Source organism: Callorhinus ursinus, unplaced genomic scaffold (assembly GCF_003265705.2).
Source record: "Callorhinus ursinus isolate GAN/ISIS: 27379988/994484 unplaced genomic scaffold, GSC_fseal_2.0 scaffold3, whole genome shotgun sequence".
Lineage (NCBI taxonomy): Eukaryota > Metazoa > Chordata > Mammalia > Carnivora > Otariidae > Callorhinus > Callorhinus ursinus.
Window position 1 is genome coordinate 19,570,034 of NW_027397065.1, and position 23,481 is coordinate 19,593,514.

Genomic DNA, 23,481 nt, shown 5'->3' on the forward strand with positions numbered 1-23,481 from the left:
GGAATTAAGACTAAAGATACTAATAGTTATATAGGATATTTAAGAACTTAACAAAAACTGAGTACGTAATCTTAAATTTCTTTCATGTTTTTGACTATTGAAGTTTAGGCAGCAACAGGCAATTCCATTAAGAAAATACATCTTTCCATAGCATTTCTTATATTCATATGTTTTGATAAAATGTGGAGTTAAATACAATGACTTATGACATTCATTATTATTGAAAATAAATTTTAGACCCTATGGTAGCTAATAAACTTATCCCATTTGCAAACTTTATATTCTTTGTAGCAAGTAGTTTATTTCCGACAGTATAAGAACAGTTTCCTGAGGCATCATTCTCTAGGCTTCTCAGACCAAAAAGACCATATTCAGTTATCCTTCTCATTTCAACTGAATTCACATTTCCAGAATAAATGGCACAATATGCATAATAGGCAAAACTATCAAGATTGGCACATTAAATGAGCCTACAATTCACAGATGCAACTCAAGTACTAATCATTAAAATACAGTGTTATGAATTACAGACCCAGAGAATAATAATTTTTTTAACCATACCATTACAAACAGAAATTCCAAACTGTCTGTGATACCTAGTCTCCAAAAGTGGTCCCCAGTAAACTGTATCTCCCAGTATGCCCTCCTGTAGTTCCTTTCTCTGAATCTGAGGTGTTCTATGATTTGCATTAGCTAATAGTATATGGAAGTAATGGTGGTCTGCCAGCTGGGGACCATGTCTCTAAGAGGATGGGCAACATCCATTTCTTTGCTCTTGGAAGACTCACTTTCATAAGCCACCATAAGAGAAATCTCATTACAGTTCTAGAGAGATCATATGGAGTAACTGCCATAGAAATATTGGTATAAATAAGGAATGTGCCAGAGGTGGTTGGTTGTTTCTAACTGTACTGGAAAATTGGAGCAAAAGAAGTATAAGTTCAGGACTTGGAATTATCAACTCAAGGAAGAGACCCAAAAACATTTACAAGTGCTCCAAATAATACCTTTATTTCCTGTAGTTTCATGGTCAAATTTTCTGAAAAACAAACTATGACCAATAATCCAGGTATTACTTTTTAACATCAGGAGAAGCTCACTATCATGAACAATAGTCACTGAACAAATGCTGAGTGAATAAATTTGGCAAGAAAGGCATGGTTCAAGACAAATAAGGTAAAAAGAGAAGCAATGTTTATAGATAAATACACTCTGAATTCATTTTAAGAAAAATAGAGAAGGAGAAAACATATGGCCCCTTTCTTATAAGACTTTAGAAATTATAATTTTGACTCCTTGATTTGAAGAGATTTACAGAAAATATATCTTTTATGTATAATAATAGCTTTGTTGTTACTTTTTGGTTTCTTATTATTTTAATTAAATATTAACTTTAAATATATTTTGGGAGGATGTTTATTCTAAATTCAAATGATTAAGTTTTTAAATTCTGCCTCCAGTCATGGCAATTCAGTTATGTTTTTGAAAAAGAAAGACTCATTTCAGTATCCCTTTCTCATTTCTTATTTGAAAATGATTCTTCAACTTACATTTTTTGATTATTATTTTTAAATAACAAGAAGCTAGCATTTGTGACCTGACATGAAAAGCATGACAGTTGAGCTTTTAGCCACACATACAGAAACCCAGCTCACCATAATCTTGGTGGAAGGATTAGATTTCTGTTTTTGTTAACTTTTCCTCAAGAGACCGATACTTGGCTATTTACTTCCACTTCCACTTTGGGGGTATCATTGTTGCTTCTGGGTGACATAAACGACCTGTTCAGCTTAAATTCACTAAACTTTTAGAATGCTATCTAGTATCTGCTGGAGCCTTAAGGTAAACATACGTGCGAGACAATATTTCATACTGGAGTATTCCCTATCCACCTATGTTATGAAGAGTGATCTTCATAGAGGTAGTTGCACTCTATTCTCTAAATTGTTTTTAAATTTCCTGGTAGCTGACTTAAGTCAATAGAGCAGTGTAGTGCACCTTTTGAAAAATCTTCTGTCTCACTTCTCAATACTCCCCATTTTTTTTTTCATTTTAAGCAAGAGAACTCACCGTCATATACTGTATAGTTATCTGTGATCTATTGGTCCAACTCTGCTGGATTAACGCCAGATTTCAACACTTAGCTCCCCACTGGCAAACTACTTTCCCACCAGTGGTTAAAAAATGATCACTTTTATGCTTAAGCACACACATTGACATCTCCCGTCTTGAATTCTTCTGAAAAAGAAGAAAAATAGCTAGAGAAGTCTACCATAGCAGCCCCCTCCGACAGGGATTCGAAAGTAAAAGAGCATTTTCAATTTCAGTCAAAACCAACTGGTTCAGAAAAGTTCAGGTACTTCAGAAGTTAACACAGGGCTCCCTTTGGTCCCATCAGGATTGATATCCCTATCTGCCCAGTTTGCTTTTACTCACTTCAGCTGTTTTGTTATTACTTATAGAAAATGTTGCCTCAGCTGGAAAGCAGAATCGTATCAGAAACCATTTTTAGAGGAGTTTAATGATCATATTTCAGTGGGACAAAAGGAAAAGAGTGCCCCCTCAGGATTTCTTTAAAATCCATAAAGCTAGGTTTTGAAAAGAACATGATTGGAATGCAGCAAGAAACCTATCCTTAACAATTCCTCTTCATTGAATTGCTTCCTGGTTGTTCTTTAAATGGCAACCCTTCATAGTATGGGGCATCTTTCCTTACTGGAAAAAAATGGCAGCCTTCTCATGACACAAAACTATTAGTTTCACACAAAGAATTGAAATAAATTATTTTCTCCCTTTCCTGTTTTAGGATGAAATTTTCAGCTTTGGTCAAGAGTGTTTGATTTACTTCTCAAGGGTAAATGGGATAAGAAATCTTGAAATTAAAAAAAATGGCCAATTGAATTTGAAAAAAAAGTCGATAGTTTTTTTTCTTGAATTTGAAATTTTTGTGCTTTCCTTGATTTCTTAAGCAAATGGAGTTGTTAGATTATTGTAGGTTTTTCATGAGTTATCAACGTACAACAGATTAAAAAAACACAGTATTTTAACGAGGCTTTAAGAGAAAATCCAGAAGTTTTCTTACATATTTATGAAAGATCTAAATAGAAAATTGGTGCTTACAAAAAAATCACAGTAAAACCAGAAAGGGTACAACAGAACAGCAAGGAGACAAGAGTAAAAGAATGGTGTTGAGTCGGGTGTTGCCTTATATGAGACTATCGACACAAAAGTATTTACAGAAGGACCCTTGTGGACTTGTGAAGATAGAGGTACTTCAAGAAACAAGTGTTGAAGTAGTCAATGGAAGAAATAAAGAGCTAGGTTTCATATTAGAAGCTACACCTTAACTTTTTCTAAATCTTTACAATAAAGAAATGGACATTTTTATAAAGGCAATGTATAAGCAAACATCCCTGAAAGTCCTAAATCCAAGTTTAAGGAGAGGAACACATTTAAAGGAAATACTGAGAAAAGAAAAAGAAACTGAAAGAGTCTAGGAGGAATGAGAAAAGAAGATACACAAGAATACTGACTTTGCAGACAAAGGAGACCGCATTCAGAAGGAGGAAGTCATAAACAGTTACAGCTGTAGCGTAGAGGTCAAGGAGGGTGATAACTGTTGGGTGGCCAGAGAAAGATGGGGACTGAAACCTATCAGTGAACTTTGTGACAAAGTTTTTGTTGATCTTAGAGGAATTTCAGTGGAGTGATTGATGGAAGTTTGAAGAGAAAAAGGAAAAATCAGGAGCAATATTTAATTAATGTTATTTAAGAATTTTAACTGGGAAAGGGGGGTTGATTAATAGGATTGCAATCAGAAGTAATGATAGCAGAGGATTGTGTTTGTGTGTGTGTTTTGATATAAGGTATTTTATAATATTAAAAAAACACTTCTTATCTGAATTATAAAAAATGAGGAAGAAATAGAAGCTGAGATATAACCACGTAAGATGCTAGTGAGAAGATATTTAGAAATAATATTTCTCAAAATTAATAGAAAATCTAATAAAGCACCATAGTAGAAAAGTGAGTTTTAAAGAGAAGAAGGAGTCTGTCTTTCACTCTGAGATCACAGGGATAGATGGAAAAAAAAAAAAGGTAGAAAAATGGTGAGGATATATATGTGAACACACATGAAATGTTTTTTGGGTGTGTTTTTTTTTCTTTGGTTTTTTACTTTTCAATGTTTTATTGGTAAAAATCAAGTGTATAGAAAAAGTAAAAATTTTGTATAGCAAATGCCCTTATACTGATGCAGTTTCAATAGTTAACATATTCCATAAATTGTCTCTGTCTTTGTCTCTCTTTCTCTCTCATTCTTTTCCTCTTTCTATAGCTGAAAAATTTCAAAGTAACTTGAAGGTATAAAGACATTTCATAATTCAGCGTTCATCTTCTGAAGGTTGTTCACCACAAATTAATACGTTTAAGGTCATTCCCTAATATTAAGATCCAGTTTGGAGTGATTTTGATCAGGTGGACAGAGATTGCAAGTGAAAGTGGAGACAAGAGGTTGGAGTTTGACCAGAGATCAGGAAGTTGGAATGTTACTTACAGACTAAGAGCTAGAAGACGTGAGGACTAATAAGCGAAGATTGGAACAAAGATGTAGTTTTACAGTCTAAACATTCAGAAAACTATGCCTGTTCTATAACTGAAGAAAATAGACAAATCTCTGTTCTGTGAGTTTTGAGTGCAGAAAATTCCTCACCACTTTCCCTATCCCATTCTTCTAACTCTGCCATTGTTCTTGACCTTTTCATGTTACATATTATTTTAGGTTAAATGAGTTGACGGTCTCTGTTCAAGAGTGAAAATAGTACCATATAGCTACTGTACATTTGTATTGTCATTCAGTGAACACTACTTATATCTTAACAATGCCTAGCATAAATAAATGGCTCTTTAATGCTGAATCTCTGGAGCCTGTGGTATTCTACTTATAGCTAATTTTGTAAATGAGATCTCCAATGGTGTCTTTAAGACACACTGTGTTTTAACTGCTTTCATTGTGTGGAGGATTGGACCTTCGTTCAATTGACTCTTCATTTATAAGTAACTAAAATGACCAATGCAATATTTTCACTAGTTTGTAATATAAACATATACATCTCTTTTATTTTTTAATAGTTATTTATTATTAAGTGTTACTGTTTTTATGAAGAAGAATACCAGTATTTGTTTCTGGAGATTTCCTTGCCATGAAAGGACCAATAATCTACGGCATACTCAGGGTTTACTCATTCCTAAATGCATTGCCTCTTATACCAAACAAAGGAGAAAAAATGAGAGAGACAGACAGCAAGACAATCAAAAAACTCAACTGCCTGGTGATTCCACAGTTTTTACACTTCATGTGCAAAAACCAAGGTCATTGGGAGAAAGTCTTAGAATAACTAGAGGAAAATTGATTTTATAGCACACAAGAGAAGTGTGCAGATATAAAAAGGAAAAAATAATATCTCAAAAATATTTCACTCATATTGTCATTGTGAAGTTGAAATGAGTTGATACATGTAAGCCATTTAGAGCAATACAGGCAGGGGTTAAGAATGCAATATAAATGTTATGTGATATAGTTGTTTTCACCACTTAATGCACTTGCACATACCATTGATCTAGAAAATATTTCCCTTTTCTCTTTTATTTTTTATTTATTTATTTTCTGATTTAGCAAAAAAGGAAGTCACGCATATGTACACACAGCAAAAAATAAATTTTAAAATATTTCTCCAGATTATTTGGCCCTCTTAGATTTTTTTCTTGTCCATCATGAGAATAGGAAGGAGCAGAGTAGAGATACAAAACAGCCTCAAAAGAAGCACAAGTCCAGATGTGAGCATTTTTTTTTCTCTAATGGGTACTAAATGGAAGGGAAAAAAATCCAAAATACTTGTATATTGCTTTTTACCATTTTTATAAGAGAATGCAATAGTTCTATAGCATTTAAGCAATTTTTATTATTTTCCTGTCACTGAAGCCTTAAGAGGAGTCAAATTACAGGTAACATCCACTATAGAATCTGATTGTAATGTTGCACCTTGGGTGAATTATATTGTTTTTAAGACATGTTTGAAGAAAATCCACTAAGTATCATACTTTTACAGTGACTGTTGAGTATTTCAGAATATATATATATGTAATATACACATGGACTCATCAGAAAAATAAAAATTAGGTCATACCAAAATTATTTTATTCTGTATTCTTGAATGTTGGTCAAATAACAAGAAGATTTAATTAACCAACATTAATAGGCTTCGGCTATTTTAAATTCTAAATATAAATTTATTTTACATAAAACAAGTCAGAAGCATAGGGACTTCCAAAAATTCGATGTGGTATTATGATTTTTCCCCTGTTATTTTGAAAGTGAAACATAGATTTCATATATTAGACTATAAAGATGAAAAATAATATTAGGTGGCAAAGATTGAATTCGGAAGAACTGCCTTCCCTGTGGAAGTTGCAAATTTGCCTCCTATACGAGAGGAGTGATTGTTAAAACAAAATACTTCCCTTGCTTTCTAAAATACATCAGTTCTATTAGAAGTCTCATAAAATATCTTTACATGTTAATCAGTTTTTGGGCTTTCAAAGTTGAAACCTGAAATTCAGCCTGTGTGATTAGGAATTCCTGAACACAGGCTTTCCCTGAGCACAGTCCCTTAAGCTTGGATGTAACTTGGATCCTGGTAACAATGGACAGATTTTTAGTATCAGATACTTCAGTATTTTATAAATTTAAATATAGAAATGTTCCTTCTGTCATTTTCTAAATTTGGTCTTGTTTTACTTATTTTTTTTAACAAAACATAATGCATGCTCCAATAAAACAAAATCTGATTATTACTCATTAAATACCTGCAATCTGTCACAACCTTGAGGATGTTGTATTTTATTTTCTAGTCTATTATGATACAATGAATCTAATTATCAGTATGAATCAGATTATCACCCAGAAAGTAAAGTTAAACAAACAAAAACACCAGTTGTCTCAGTCCTGAAGTTTATGTGAAATTTGTCAGTTGGCTGATTGATTTACAACATTCTAAATATCATTAAAAATATATATAAATGTTGAAGGTACAGTTTTTTAAAAAAGATTTTATTTGAGAGAGAGAGAGAGAGAGGGTGTGCATGCATGCACAGAGAGGAGCAGAGAGGGAGGGAGAGAGAAAGGGAGAGAATCTCAGATTCTGTGCTGAGCACCAAGCCCAACACAGGCTCTAACCCAAGACGCTGAGATTATGACATGAGCTAAAACCAAGACTCGGGTGCTTAACTGAGTGAGCCATCCAGACACCCCATTGAAAGTACACTTTTGATACTTCTTCAAACTTAGAATTATGATGTATTCCTTAAATGCTCTCATTCTGTGATTAGTAAATATTTTTTGTCTTATTCAAAGTCTTCCTCACTCTTATTTTATTTATAAGGCAATAAAAATACAGTTAGAAACAGAAAACTGCAGTGTAGACCAACCCTAGCCACTCAAGAGATGAGAAAAATAAGATTTACATAAATGGGGAGATCTTACATTTCCACAGGGATGGGAATTAAGCTCCATCCAGTTCTATAGAAGGTAATGCTGTTGCTGTGCCTTACATTTGCATTCCACAATTTCTTCATGCCTAAACCAATGCTGAGACATATCTTGATGAAAGCAATTTTATTTTGTAAATGCTAAAGAACAAGTAAAGGAACAATTATTCTGGTTATCAAATGAGTTTTTTAGGGGCCAAAAGAGTCTTTAGATCAAAATATAACAAAGAAAATGGCTGTTACTGTCTCTGGTAGTTTGATTTTAATGTGCGCAGATTTTCACTTAGTAATTTTATATTTCAGTAGCTTTCAGAATAGGACTTGGCATTTGTGTTTCACTTTTTAATTTCTTTGGAATGTATTTAATTCCAAAATCTAATAAATAGCTATCTATGCACACATTTAATCAGTCTATAAAATATTTAATACATATGCATTGCTCTTATCAGAACAGATACTATACAGAGTCTGCTCTTTGCATTATTAGTTTCTGAATCAATGTCTTGTTTAAGTGGGTCCAGTTTTCAGAGTTAGGCTCCTTGCTTGAACTTCGGCTTTAAGGGAGCCCCAGAAATTTGGTTTCTCATATCTATTTTGGAAATTTATTATTTATTACAAGGGCTAAGTTGCTATAGCAAAGATATCCCAAAGTACAGGTGCTTATAGAAAAGATAATAAGTTTCATATGGCAGTCCCAAGATGAGTGTCCAGATTGCAGGGTGGCTGTGCTTTGCATTCTCATTTCTGGGCCTGGACCTTTCTGTTTCCTTGCTTGGCAATCTACATGGTTGCTATCCTTATTTGTATAATCAGAGCTTGATTGCCAACACATCATTATTTTAATGCACAGAAAGAGGAAAGGAGAACACTAATAAAGAAGGGGCCTTTTACATTGGAGATGACTCCGAGATTAACAGTCAGTCTCCTTAGAATCTATTTTCAGAGGAGGCTTTTTGTTAGAAAGAGGCTCTTTCAGAGGAGGCTGGGAAATATCTCTTGCTGGGCAGCAATGTACTCCATTACAATTCTGTTACTGTGGAAGAAGAGGAGATGTCCTGCCTAACCCTGACATGGGAACTCCTGTCTCCAGGAATTCTCTGAAGTTGGTAAAGGTGTGCTGCTGCATAATTGCATGCACCTTTGGATCAGCATTTTAAATTCTTCAAGTAATCTATATAAATTCAAATTCTACAGTAGAAATCACTTATCTATAAACTTAAAATGTATATTTTATAAAACATTTTAATGACATGTTTACAGGACAACTAATTAACAGCTGTCATTAATTTCTGCATGACAGCCTTGAAAAATATAAATATAAATGTATTAATAAAAAATATGGAGCCTTATTGGATCCTCAAGGTCTTAGTTTATCTTTCAATATGATCGATGAATGTACTCCCATTTACTCATTTGTTCTTCTAACAAATAGTTATTGAAAGCCTATCTTCATATATGTGCACATGGAAAATTAAAAATAACATGTTACCTACTTTCAAGGAAATTAAAATTTAATAAGAAATATAAGACATATTAAAGAGATCTTCTGAAGACAAAAATAAAACGAAAATGCCCTTTTTGTTTGGTTTGTGAAAATTTGATTTCCAGAGGTATATAGAAAATTTAAGTTCAAGGAAACAGTAATCCATTCTAGTTGGGTTCCAACTATGGAAACATCCAAGAATTATTTGTTAAACTTTGGAGAATCACTTTTCTACAAGAACTAATTGATCAGAGAATGTTATTTCTGTATTTTTCACAGTTACTTGAAATTTTCAAAAACTGTTTCTCAGCAGTTTTGCAGCCTCAATGACTTATGAGTTCAGAAAACCCGAGACAGTTGTGTCTTCTCAAATAGAGATAAGGAGACTGTCAGGATGTCCATCTTCTCTTCGAAACTGCTTTAGGAATGATACACCACAAGTCATTCTGGACAGGAAGAAATGAAAGTCTGTGTCAACTATGTTCTTTCCCCTCTGGGTTTGAAGATGAAGAAATCCTCTTAAACTATACATTAATGTGTAGTAATTGGTATATTGAGATCAGCTTGGATGCTGTCAGTCTCATTGTGTGTGTATCTAAAGTCAGCAGCTTACAAGTAGCCATTTGCCTCCTGCTCAAGGAGCAGAAACAGAAATTTGCATGATTTCCTACCAGTATGTAAATATGGGTAAAGACCACCGGTAAAGCGTTTCTAGGGACTGCTTTGTTTATACTTAGTAGACGTATTAAGACCCTGTGACACTTAATAATAATTATCTTTACTTTTCTTAAGTTCAGTTTCCTTAAGGAACTGTTTTGATAATTTATATAGGAAAAACTTGTGAGACACTGAGGCCCACTACATTGATTAAAAACAACATGTTTGTGGCATGCCTTCACATTAAAATCTATGGATATTTTAAGGATTTTTTTGAATCAGTTGGGAGCCAAGTCCATAATGATATTTACTGTAAATGTATCAAATGACCTCTCTTTCTCTCTCTCTTTCTCTCTTTAGATTCTACTTATAAGTGAAATTGTATGGTGTTTGTCTTTCTTTGACTTATTTCACTTAGCATAAAACCCTCCAGGTCAATCCATGTTGTTGCAAATGACAAGATTTCATTCTTTTTTATGGCTGAGTAATATGCTAGTGTGTGTGTGTGTGTGTGTGTGTGTGTGTGTGTGTGTGTACCACATCTTTATCTATTCACCTGTCAATGGATACTTGGGTTGCTTCCATATCTTAGCTATTTATTGTAAATAATGCAGTAAACATAGGGGTGCCTCTATATTTTTATTTAGTGTTTTTATTTTTTGGGTAAATGCCCAGTAGTGGAATTAATGTATCATATCGTATTTCTATTTTTAATTTTTTGAATAGCCTTCATACTGTTTTCCACAGTGGCTATCCAATTTATATTTCCCTGCATTCAGGTTATTCTAGCCTTTCTGACTGGCATGAGGTGATATCCTCTTGTGGTTTTGATTTGCATTTTCCTGATGATTAGTGATGTCGAGCATCTTTTCATGTGTCTATTGGCCATGTGTATGTCTTATTTGGAAAAAATATCTGCTCAGGTCTTCTGCCCATTTTTAATTATTTTTTTAAGATTTATTTATTTACTTATTTGACAGAAAGAGCATACAAGTAGGGGGAGTGGCAGGCGGAGGGAGAGGGAGAAGCAGGCTCCCCGCTGAGCAAGTGGCCTGATGTGGGGCTCGGGGCTCGATCCCAGAATCCTGAGATCGTGACCTGAGCTGAAGGCAGACTCTTAAGTGACTGAACCACCCAGGTGCCCCTTCTGCCTGTTTTTTAATCACTTGTGTGTGTGTGTGTGTGTGTGTGTGTGTGTGTGTTGAGTTGTAAAAGTTCTTTATGTATTTTGGATATTAACCCCTCATTAGATATATCATTTGCAAATATTGCAAATATCTTCTTCCATTCACTAGGTTACCCCATCCCCCCACTGTTTTAATGACATTTTTGACATTGAAATGCCCCTCCATCAACTCTGTTTGTTTCCTATAGTTAAGAGTCTTAGGGTTTGTCTCCTCTGATTTCATCTTACTTTATTTTTCTCTCCCTTCTCCTATGCTCCTCTGTTTTGTTTCTTAAATTTCACATTGAATGTAATCATACGGTGTTTTTATTTCTCTGACTCATTTATTTCCCTTAGCATAATACAATCTAGTTCTATCCACGTCCTTGCAAATTGCAAGATTCCATTCTTTTTTATGACTAATATTCCATTGTGTGTGTGTGTGTGTGTGTGTGTGTGTGTGTGTGTATCAGGTCTTCTTTATCCATTCATCAGTCAATGGACATTTGTGCTGTTTCCATAGTTTGGCTATTGTAGATAATGCTGCTGTAAACAGTACAGTTATACCTTTGAGTTAATATTTTGTATTCTTTGTGTAAATACCTAGTAATGCAATTGCTGGATTGTATGGTAGCCCTATTTTTAACTTTATTTTTTAACAACATAGCTTTCTTTTTTTTAAGATTTTATATATTTATCTGACAGAGAGAGAGAGAGAGAGAGAGAGCCCAAGCTAGGGGGAGTGGCAGGCAGAGGGAGAGGGAGAAGCAGGCTTCCCAAGGAGCAAGGAGCCCAATGCTGGCGGGGCTCGATCCCAGGGCCCCGGGATCATGACCTGAGCCAAAGACAGTCGCTTAACCAATTGAGCCACCCCAGGCGCCCCAACAAAATAGCTATTCTTAGTGACTCCCCATTTCTAACTCCTGCCAGCCCTGGCAACAACTAATCTACTTTTCTCTATGAATTTTTCCATTCTGAACATTTCATTAATTGAATCATATGGACTTTGAATCACATTTAATCATATTGAAAATGTGGCCTTCTATGTTTGATTTTATTATATTTTCAGGGTATTACTCATGCTAGAACATGTATCATTCATTCCTTTTGGGTGAATAATATTCCATTTTATGGATTTACCACATTATATTAGTCAGGATTCTCCAGAGAACCAGAACCACAGAAACCAATAGATATTCTTATTAGGGCATGTGTATGTGTGTATATGATTTATTATATGTTACTTCATGTGATCATGGGGACTGAAAAGTCCTATAGTCGGCCACCTGCAAGCTGGAGACCCAGAAATCAGTGGTATAGTTTATAGGCTTGAGAGCTGGAAAGCTGATGGTATACATGCCAGTCCCAGTCTGAAGGCCTGAGAATCAGGAGTGCTGAGGAAAAGATAAGATTGTTCTACCAGCTCCATCAATAGTTAGAGCAAGAACTAGTCAGGCAGAGTGAGAATTCAACCTTCCTCTTTTTGTTCTATTCAGGCCCTTGATGGATTAGGCAATGCTCACCCACTTTGAAGAGGGCTGCCTGCTGTATTCATCTCACCAATTAAAATACTGATATCTTACATACCCAGAAATATTGTTTAACCAGTTATTTGAGCATCCCCTGGCCTACTCAAGTTGACATGTAAAATTAATCATCATATACATTTTGTTTTATTCATTCATTAGTTAATGGACATTTGGGGTTACTTGGGGCATTTGGTTTTTATGGTGACTTTTCTAAACTAATTCTGTAAAGTCTACATCCTTCATCCTCTGTGACCATTGGAATCTCTGCTCACTTAGCTTAATTGTAAGCTAATGTTTGGATAGAGATTTTGTCTTTGTCTTTTCTGAGAGTGATTCTGTGTGTATCTTGAGGTATATCTTCAATACCCACTTAGACAGTTGAAATATTCCCCCTTAGCCTTCACTTACTGCTTGAACAAAGCCTCAGGTCAGCCAGAAGTGAGATCTTAGGGCCTTCTCAAGTCTTTCCTGAGTATATGCAGAGTCCTTTGCAAGTGCACAACCCTGTGAAGGCACATAGCCTTTTAGATTCCTAGCGATATGTTGGAATTTTTCAAAGACCTTATGGGCATCTAATTCTATAGATTTTCTTTATAAAGGTTTTGGTTTGTCTTTGGCTTGCCCTAATTGTTGTCCACTACTCCAGGGGGTTGCAAAGTTAAATAATTACCTGTAACTTTTTCAACATATACTCTATTGGAAGGCTTTTCACACTGGGTTTGTTCAGAGTGAGACCAAATAAAGGCAGTTTTGCAAGTGAGATCATCTAAGAATTACCACACAAGTCAAATACTTAACATTTGCCTGGAAATGGAGCTTTGGAAGTGTTCTAACACTGTTCTGCCCCCTCTGTTGGCTTGGCTGCCTTACTGCTAGTTTTCACTGTGACTGCAGTCTGGTGGTTTTCAAGGCTACCATCAAGATGGGGAGTTAGGATTGTGATCTGGACAAATTAAAATGCCACAAAGCTTACTGGTTTTACTGAGATTCAGCTGTTTTTCTTGAATAAACACTCCGAAGAATTGCTGCAAGTCTTTGCCTAATTTCCAGAGCCCTGAAGATGTTGATTCTGACAATATTTTATATATTTATAATTGTGTATATATAGAAGAGAAGTTTTGGTGATTCTTACTCTGCCATTTTTGCTAATGTCATCTGGTTCTCTTGAGAACGTATTGACATGGAAAGTAACTTTTTCTCTCGCTTTATGGATGCAATAGCAGATTTTCATTATGTTTTCAGTCCAACTGTTTTTTCCACAGAGGGGGCCATGGACAAACAAGACCCAGATCACTGTTCACTATCATTAGTCCTGACAATATAACTGGCTTAGCAATCCTTACAACAGGACTCCATCAGCATTATGAAATAAAAAGAAAGATGAAAGTAGTCTCATAATAACCTCTAATTGGATATCACACACAAATAACCTAGAAAAATCAATATTAATTACGAAAGCATGGGCCCTAAGACATTGTTAGAAACCAGATTGTACCTTACTGTACGTACTCTGAAATATGATAGGAGCATACTAATCATGTTCTTTTAAAATGTGACAGGCAACTTTGTTGCCTTTGTTGTCTTGGAATTTGTTCAAATTTAAAATTTTCCTTTTTGAAGACATGGGTTGAATTCTAAGGGGAAATGATTGCTTTATTTTTATCAATTAAAGTTTCTCACTTGAAAAACAGAAGATTGCTGTCTCATGTAGACACTTGCAAGAAAATCATAATCATTGGTTTAGAAAAGATATTTAAAGAAAACTTAAGAGTACCTGCCTAGAAAACTTAGAGGTAGAACGAGTGCAATTTAAAAGAGAAAGTGGATTTTATTAATGTTTACTGTAGCAAATCTAATAAATATGTTTGTTGTTCTACAGAGAAATCTTAAGTTTAAACAGTTCAATTAAAAATTTCTGTCAGGTGATTCATCGTGAAATGTCTAGAAAGGAGTCATATTGTATGAAAGTTTCAATAGTTGTGTATTCAAAAGTGGTATGCTAAATTTTCAGAATGAAGGTAGGAAAAAAGTGATCTAAAATTAAAAAAGATATTTACGTTTTTCTTTTGATGAGAACTTTTAAGTTTTACTCTCTTGGCGACTTTCAAATATGCACTACAGTATTATTGATTATAGTCATCAGGCTATACATTACATCCTTGTGACTTATTTATTTTGTATCTTTGACCACCTTCATGCATTTTGTACCCTAACCCCACTTCCCCTCTGGCAACCACCATTTTGCTTTGTGTATCTGTGAGTTTTGTTTTGTTTTATTCATTATTTTGTTTTGTTTTGTTTTGTTTTAGATTCCACATATAAGAGATGATGCAATATTTTTCCTCTGTCTGATTTATTTCATTTAGCATAATACCCTCAAGGTCTGTCCATGTTGCACATGGCAAGATTTCATTCTTTTCTAGGGCTCAGAAGTATTTCAGTGTGTGTGTGTGTGTGTGTGTGTGTGTGTGTGTGTGTGTGTGTATCACATCTTTATCCATTCATCCTTTGATGGACACTTACATTGTTTCCATATATTGACCATTGTAAACACTGATGCAGTTAACATAGGGGTGCATATATCTTTTCAGATTTGTTTCCATTTCCTTCTGATAAATACTTGGAAGTAGAATTGTTGGATTATAACAATTGATATGATAGTTCTATTTTTAATTTTCTGAGGAATCTCCACACTGTTTTCCATAGTGTTGAACCAATTTATATTCCCATTTAATAACACATTAAGGTTCCTTTTCCTAACAGTCTTGCCAACACTTGTTTTTTCTTATCTTTTTGATACTCTACAGCCTATGTGTGAAGTAATATTTCATTGTAGTTTTGATTTGCATTTCCCTGATGATGTGTGATTTGAACATCTTTTTATGTGCCTATTAGCCATCTATATGTCTTCTTTGGAAAAATGTCTATTCAGATCCTCTACCCATTTTTTAACTGAGATCATTTGCTTTTTTTGACATTGAGTTGTGTGAGTTTTTATATATTTGGGATATTAGCTCCTTATCAGATTTTTATTTGCATATATTTTCTCCTGTTCGTTAGGTTTTCTGTTCATTTTGTTGATGGCTTTCTTTCAGTGTAGAAGCTGTTTAGTTTGGTAGTCTCACTTGTTTATTTTTACTTTTGTTGCCTTTGCTTTTGGATACTTTAATCATAATGTGTCTTGGTGTGGATTTTTTGGGGTTCATCTTTTTTGGAATTTTCTGGGCTTTTTGAATCTGGATATCTGTTTTCCTCCCCAGATTAGTCAAGTTTTCAGCTGCTCTTCCTTCAAATAATTTTTCTACCCCTTTCCCTCTTCTCCTTCTGGGACTCCTATAAATGCAAATATTATTCTGCTTGATGTCATCTATTGGTCCCTTAAATTCTCTTAACTTTTTAATTTTCTTTTTTCTTTTTGTTGCTCTCCTTGAGTGAACTCCACTGCCCTGTCTTCTAGATTACTGATCCTTTCTTCTACCTTATTTAGTCTGCTATTGAATCCATTGAGGGGTGTGTGAAGACCTGTCAGTGTTCCAAAGGGAGGGATCTCATTCAGCACCTAATTTCAGGCTGATTGGAAGCCAGATCACTATGCAGTAGCTTTTAAAGTATGCAAATATGTCCAATCCTATGGAACCACAATTGTAAACCCTGCTGGCCTCTGAACCATGTGATCTGGGGGTGGCTCTTGGGTGGCAGTTGCAAAAATTATGGCTCCAGATCAATATATAAGTTCCTTTTTAATAGGTACCAGTGTGCTGTAGTGGGCCCGGGGAGAGTGCAAAGACAGAGTCCCTCAGCCTATGTTCCCTGAGAGCACATCTGTAGCGTCTAGATGTATTGCAAATCTGAAGTCTGCCCCTCAGATGGAAGCTCCAAGACAAGTAAATAGGCCTTTTGCACAGAAAAACTTGATGTTTCAGCCTGCTATATATTGCCCTAGGGATGGTAGCCTGCCAAGAACGATTTCTCTCATTGTTAAAGTCCCAGGAGAGCCAGGAACACAAGGCCCCCTGACCACCAGAGTCAGGCAGTCAAGGAGCATCCCCTGTGTGTACTGCATGTTTCTGCCGACTTTCCCAGAGCTGCGGGAAATCAACAGGTCCAGGACATGCTTGCTGTCTTTAATGGGGCAGTGGAAGAGCACCTGGTTGGGGCACTCCCAGTAGTGTTATCAAGGTAGGGGAACACAAATATGGTACCGGCCAACACCTTCATCCCCGGAGAGTGTCCCAGCAAACCCCTGCCTCTCTGGCAGATGTTTTAATGTTAGCAAATAAATATCCATTGCATATAGTCTAGGCACTTTTCAAACTGCTGCTTTTGCGCTATTACCTGGAATCATTAGTCTGCTTGCAGGTCCTTTAAAAGTATCTCATTTCTCTGTAGTCCTTGGGTTTCCTAATTGTTTACCCTGTTGATTTTCAAAAACAGATGTTTTGGGGGCTCATCTCTCTATTTCAGGTTCCAAGGGTTGGGGTGCCGGATGTGGGGCACAAACTCCTCACTCCTTAGGGGGAAACTCTGGATTTGGGAGATCCTCCCATTTGTAGTTGCTGTTCTGGGCATCGGGTTTTTGGTGGGACTGTATCTCTGCCTCTCCTACTCATCTCAATTTGGCCCTTTACCATTTGTTGTAAAGGAACCGTTTATCTAGTTTTAAGGTCTTTTTCCAGAAGGAGTTGTTTCTGTATAGCTACAGATTTGGTCTGTCTGTGGGAGGAGGTGAGTTCAGGATCTTCCCATATTGCCATCTTAAACTGCCTTGAGACAAAGTGATTAAGCTTCATCTGAGGAAGACAAAATTTTTTTTCTGTCCAAATAACTGAAGGCCACCAAGTTATGAGTATTTTCAGCTGATTAACTTTTTGTTTATGTTTTGCTTAACTTGCCAAATTATCCTACATGCAATCTCTAAAGCCCTAAACTACTTGTCATTTAAAAGTTATTTGTCAGTGGCTATTTGGAACTTGGAGTACATTTTTCTCCTAAAATAATGTTATAAATAGTTGCTTGGTCTTAGACTAGATCACAATTTCTAAAAATAAAATGTGTGGTTAATATACAGTAATGGTGACAAAGGCTTGGGATATGAGACCCTAGAACATTTGGGTTTAATTTAAGAAAGGATGAGTTTCCTGTTGTATTTGTGAGGCCTGGCCAATCTTGGGGAATGTCAAAAGGAAAATAAAAGGTTTTTTTTTTTTTAAATATACCTACCTTCACTTTATTCCTCCCTTTTAACTGCTTCTTAATGTCTGTTTTTCATAAATACTCAGCGTTCTTAGCCGTATAATTTATAAACAACTCCATGCCAACTTACATTACCCTCTGTGCATCAAACGTGTTCATTTCTTTTGACTAGGTATTATCTGGAAAGTGACCAGACACCATAATTCTCACCAAGTTATAACTGATGTTTATAGTTTTGAATGGTTATGTGTGAGAAGGATGCCTCTCTAGTCTAGTTATCTATTGGCTTGAACCTATGCGGTACCTCTTAATAATTGCTTGATATTTGGCAGGTTTCTTTCCATGCCTGAATTTCTCTATATCAAATACCAAATAATAAGAGTGACTACCTCTTTCTGCCTTATCTCTTTGGGAGTAATAAATGATATAGTCTATTACTATCCTTAGAACTGTACATAAAATAGGGTAAATATCAATAAATGTGAACTTTAAATATAAGCTTTTAATTTGTGAAATCCCATTGTACCCAACCCAGTGGAATGAAAGTAAGAGGATGGCTTGAAGACAGTTTTGACCAAGAGATAGCAAACTCAGATTATCTTTGCTTGGGAATAGTTCCTTTAAGCTTTTCATAGCTTCTTTGTTTTCTTGGCTCTCCTTAAAGTTTCATTTAGTATGTTTTAACAGTAGGTTCTGCATTAGTTTCCTATTGCTACTGTAACAAATTACCACAAACTTAGTGGCTTAAAACACACATTTATTGTATTACAATTGTAGTGGTCAGAAGTCCACAACTGGGCCTACATTCCTTGGCTTATGAGTCTTCCAACAATGTCATTCGCTTCCATTAACCCGTCTCCTTATTCTGACTTTTACCTTTTGCCTCCCTCTTATAAAGACCCTAGGGATTACATTGGGCCACCCTAGATAATCCAAAATAATATTCCCCATCTCTGAATCATTAAATTAATCACATCTGTAAAGTCCTTTTTTGCCATTAAATGTAACATATTTACAGCTTCGGGGGACTAGAATACAGACATCTTTGTGGGTCCATTTCTCTACCACAGTTCCATTAAAGCAGATGAGGAGATTACAAAATGACTGAAGCCTTCATAAATATTTTTATATACAACAGATTTACTAATATTCCTTCAACATTTATTCTCCTAAGTAAATGGGAACCATATTCAAACTGAAGTTTTTTTCCTCCAAAGCCTTTGCTTTCTCCATGTTAGTAATCAACTGTAAGTGATTTTTTGAACATACTCTAAGAAAAATAGTACTTAGGTTCAGACCGTTCTGATTTATCTGTCTATGCAGATGGAGATAATTAAGTAAAATAGGGTGTCATATAAGAGTTATTTGAAAACTAACTTTGGAGTGAGTGAAACTGTGTAAGCTCCACACTAGTAGAATAACCTCGAATAAATAATGCACTATTCTCTCTGATCCTCTCACTTCAGTACATGTGAATGGTTCAAAAATATTTTCAATACTCTAAACACGAAGACAGCAAGTGCCACACCTATCTTAATCAAATATGTATGTCCATAGCCTTGCACAGTAGATGCTCAACAAATATTTCTTGAATTAGTATCTTCTCTCTACCTTATAGGCCATGGCATAATATATTTTAAGTAATACAAAATATTTAAATGACAAGTCTTATAGTCTGTACATACTGACATTTCCATTTCACATTGAAATGCCCTAAGGAGTATAATATTACATAAATCTTGGAAGTTATAGCTGATTGTCAAGTTATATTCCTAAAAGAATTGAAAGTTTGAACAATTAATTATGTCTTTAAAGAATCATATGAAAATAAAAAGCAACATGTTTTAGTGAAGTTGAAAAGTATGTGAGAAGAAATAGGGAGTGTAAAAAGATGTGAGTGAAAGCTGAAGAGAATTCCCAATTCCTTTCTAATATACTGTAATGTTGATAAAAGTAATCAGGAACAGATAGGGGGGTTAAAATAGAAACCAGAGCATGGGTAATATTTACGAGATGTGGAAAAAGCCTCAGAAATGTAGTTGAGGGGTGCCTGGGTGGCTCAGTCATCAAGCGTCTGCCTTTGGCTCAGGTCATGATCCCAGGGTCCTGGGATGGAGCCCTGCATTGGGCTCCCTGCTCAGCGGGAAGCCTGCTTCTCCCTCTCCCACTCCCCCTGCTTGTGTTCCCTCTCTCGCTGTGTCTCTCTCTGTCAAATAAATAAATAAAATCTTAAAAAAATGTGGTTGAATAAATAGAGATGGGGTGTGTGTGTGTGTGTGTGTGTGTGTGTGTGTGTGTATTATATATTCCACTATGTGTGTAAATATTCCACAGTGGACTATTACTCAACCATAAAAAGCATGAGATCTTGCCATTTGCAGCAACATGGATGGACCTACAGAATATAATGCTAAGTGAAATAAGTCAGTCAGAGAAAGACAAATACCATATGATTTCACTCATATCTGTGGAATTTAAGAAACAGAACAACTGAACAAACAGAGGGAAAAAGAGACCAAAAAACTCTTAAATACAGAGAACAAACTAAGTTTTTTTTTATAAGACATCTGAACAATATATATATATATATAATATATATGCTTATAATAAGTATAATTATATAAATTTAGTAGGCTGATTGAAAATCAGAAAAGGATTAAGTGTAGACAGAAAAGAGATTCAGAGGACTAACTCTTAGAACTTTAAAGTTTATAGATAAATGAATAGCAACCAATAAAGTTGACTAAGAAGGAGGTGGGTGGGGGAAGAGATAAAATATCTAAAGGGGATTATAAATTTATATATATATATATAAAATTATATGTAATTACTATACTTATAATAAGTATACTTATGGTAATGAACACTAAGTATTGTATAGCAATGTTGAATCATATTGTACACCTGAAACTAATATAATACTGTATGTTAATTATACTTCAATTAAAAAAACAGTGATCAGGAACAGATAGGGAGGTTATAATAAGGAGAGCCTGGGTAATTGGGAGATGGGGCAAAAAAAGGTGTAGAAATAAAGTATGAATTTTGCCTTAAATCTGTTATAATGATAGATTTTCTGGAGGAGACAGGTACTTTGTGTTTTGAAAAATGAATTTCACATTTACACTATTCCTGCAGTAGTCATAGTAAAATTTTCATAAAAAAGTATGTGTTACTGAATCACATTAACTATGTATTATTCATACACGAGAACATGTTCTAGTTCAGGTCAAGTATCTAGTTGGACCTTTTATACTTTGAATTCCATTATGAGAATGCAGCAGTCTCTTCTTTTGGGAAATGAAAAGAAAAAAAAATGATAATTTTGTACAAACCTAAAATGATTTTTTTGTTTTTCATAAGAAAGATGTAGTTAAGAATATTATTCCTGACTCACTTGCCCAGGAGTTAGCCTCAATAACAATCAACTAGGGATAGGATGAGAGAAGTTGAAGTCTTGCTTCTCCCAGAAAGAGCCCAAGGTTAGGAGCTGGGGAGAGAGGAAGCCCTGGGAACCATTTCTAGAGTCTTTAAATGATTGTTTTTTAAAAATAATTTTCACCATTCCTACCTTGGAGTGGGTCAGCAGAGCTCTTCATCCTGTCATACTGAAAGTTGATCCAGTCCTACATATATTTTTCTTAATTTGTTCTTGTTAGTTTTAATTACAAAAATAGCACACATTTTTTACAAAACATCTCAACAATATAGAACTTTGTAAAGTAATAAAATTATACTCCCTCCCAGCCAATTCTCTTTAGGATAAACCACTGCTAAGTGAAAGTTAGTAAGTTTTAAAATGGCGTAAAATGAATTCTACAGGACAGATAGCCCTTGTAAACAGCATGTGACATTTTTGTTTTAACCTTTCTTATGTTAGTTCCACAGTTGTCCTGTTGTCTAAACTTGGGTCTCTAGCACAAAAGCTGTACCTTGTGCAGAGGACTGTATCTGTGCTACCTGTCTCAGTCTTGACTTATTTCCACAAATTTTAATGAAATACAATGACCATTCCTCAGAAGTCATCTTACCTAATTTACCAGTAGTATTTGATAGAGATGAAAATTCTCCTCCGTGAAAATGCTTTCCATTTCCTGCTGACCCACAAATTGCCCGATTTTCCTTCTATTTTTATGGCTACTCCTTCTTAGTCAACTTTATTGGTTGCTATTCATTTATCTATAAACTTTGAAGTTCTAAGAGTTAGTCCTTAGAATCTTTTTTCTGTCTACGCTTAATCCTTTTCTGATTTTCAGTCAGCGTAGTAAATTTAAATGCTGTCTGTACACTGATGATTCCCAAATGTTCATTGCCAGACCTCTTACCTCTTCCTAAATTCCAAACATATATCTTTGTCATCTAACGGCATCTCAAAATTCACATATTCAAAACTGAGTTCTTGATATCATACTTTCCCAGAACCTGCTGTTTTCATAGCCTTCTCTATCTCAGTAAATGGCAACACTATTCTTCCAGTTATTTAGGTCACAAGTCATGGACTTATCTCATTCTGTCATACCCCAATTGTATTCAGTTCTTTGGCAGGTCCTGTTGCTTCATCTTCAAAATTATATTCAGATTAGTGACCACATCTCATTAACTCTATTTCCAGCATTCTAGTACAAGTTACCACCATTTCTCTTATTGTATATAACTAGGCTCCCAACAGGAAATAGATGACATACTCAAATATGATAGTTAACAAAGTTTTTTTACAAAGATATTGTACATAAGTATGAGTACTAAGAAAATCAGAACTGGAGCTAGTGGCAGCTAGGTAATTTTCATTCCTGAGCCTGGGAGACTAATTTTATGGGTTGAATCATGTCTTCCCATGGGGAGTGGGGGTTGGGAAGATACTGAAGTCCTTATCCCCAGTACCTATGAATGAGACTTCCTTTGGAAATAGGTTCTTTGCTGATAAATAAGTTAAGATGAGGTCATTAGGATGGGCTTCACTCCAGTGTGACGGGTATCCTTATAAAAAGGGGACATTTGGACACAGAATTGACATGTGCTGAGGGAAAACAATGTGAAAACACAGGGATAGCATCATCTGTAACCAGAGAACATCTGAGGGTACTGGAAATTAGGAGAGAGATTTTCCTTCATGGCCCTCAGAAAGAACTAACCCTCCTGATGCCTTGATTTTAGGCTCTTGTCCCGAGAAATGTGAGGCAATAAATTTTGTTATTTAAGCCTTTCAGTTTGTGGTACTTTGTTAGGACAGCTGTAGGAAACTAATACAAATGAGGAGAATTGGAATAACCCAGGAGTTTAGAAAGTTGATTTAATTTGGTAGTTTTGAAAGGATCTTTCATTGAATAATATAACCAGCCATAGGCAAACTCTAAATCCAAGGAAATACTGACTTTACTCTTCCTTCCTCTGATCTCTTTCCAGGTTTTCCTGAGAGCTCTGCTGGTCAAATATACACAGGTCAGCTTCCTATGGCAGAGAAAAGGGTGAAGAGGGTAGAGAGTAGAGGTGGAAGGACAAAATGAACCTGTCTGGGGTGACTTCCAGCTAGTCTCTTTCATTTTCTCTTTCTCCCACTACCTGCTCTCAATACAGCAGTGAGGGTGTCACCCCTCTGCTTAAAACCCTCATGTCATTAAAAAAAAAAAAGTCCTTAAAGGGACCACTAAGGTCATACATGTGTGGCTGGCCATTACCTCTTACCTCACTTCCTAGTACTTTCTCCTTTGCTCATATAGTTCCAGCCAACTTGGCCTTCTCTTTTTACATTTGTTATTTCCACTATTTGAAATACTCATCCTACAGATATCTGCATGACTTCCATTCTCCTTTCATTAGGGCTTTACTCAATAAGGTCTCCTCAGACCACTCTAACATTTTATTTATTTATTTATTTATTTATTTATTTATTTATTTAATCTTATTTTATT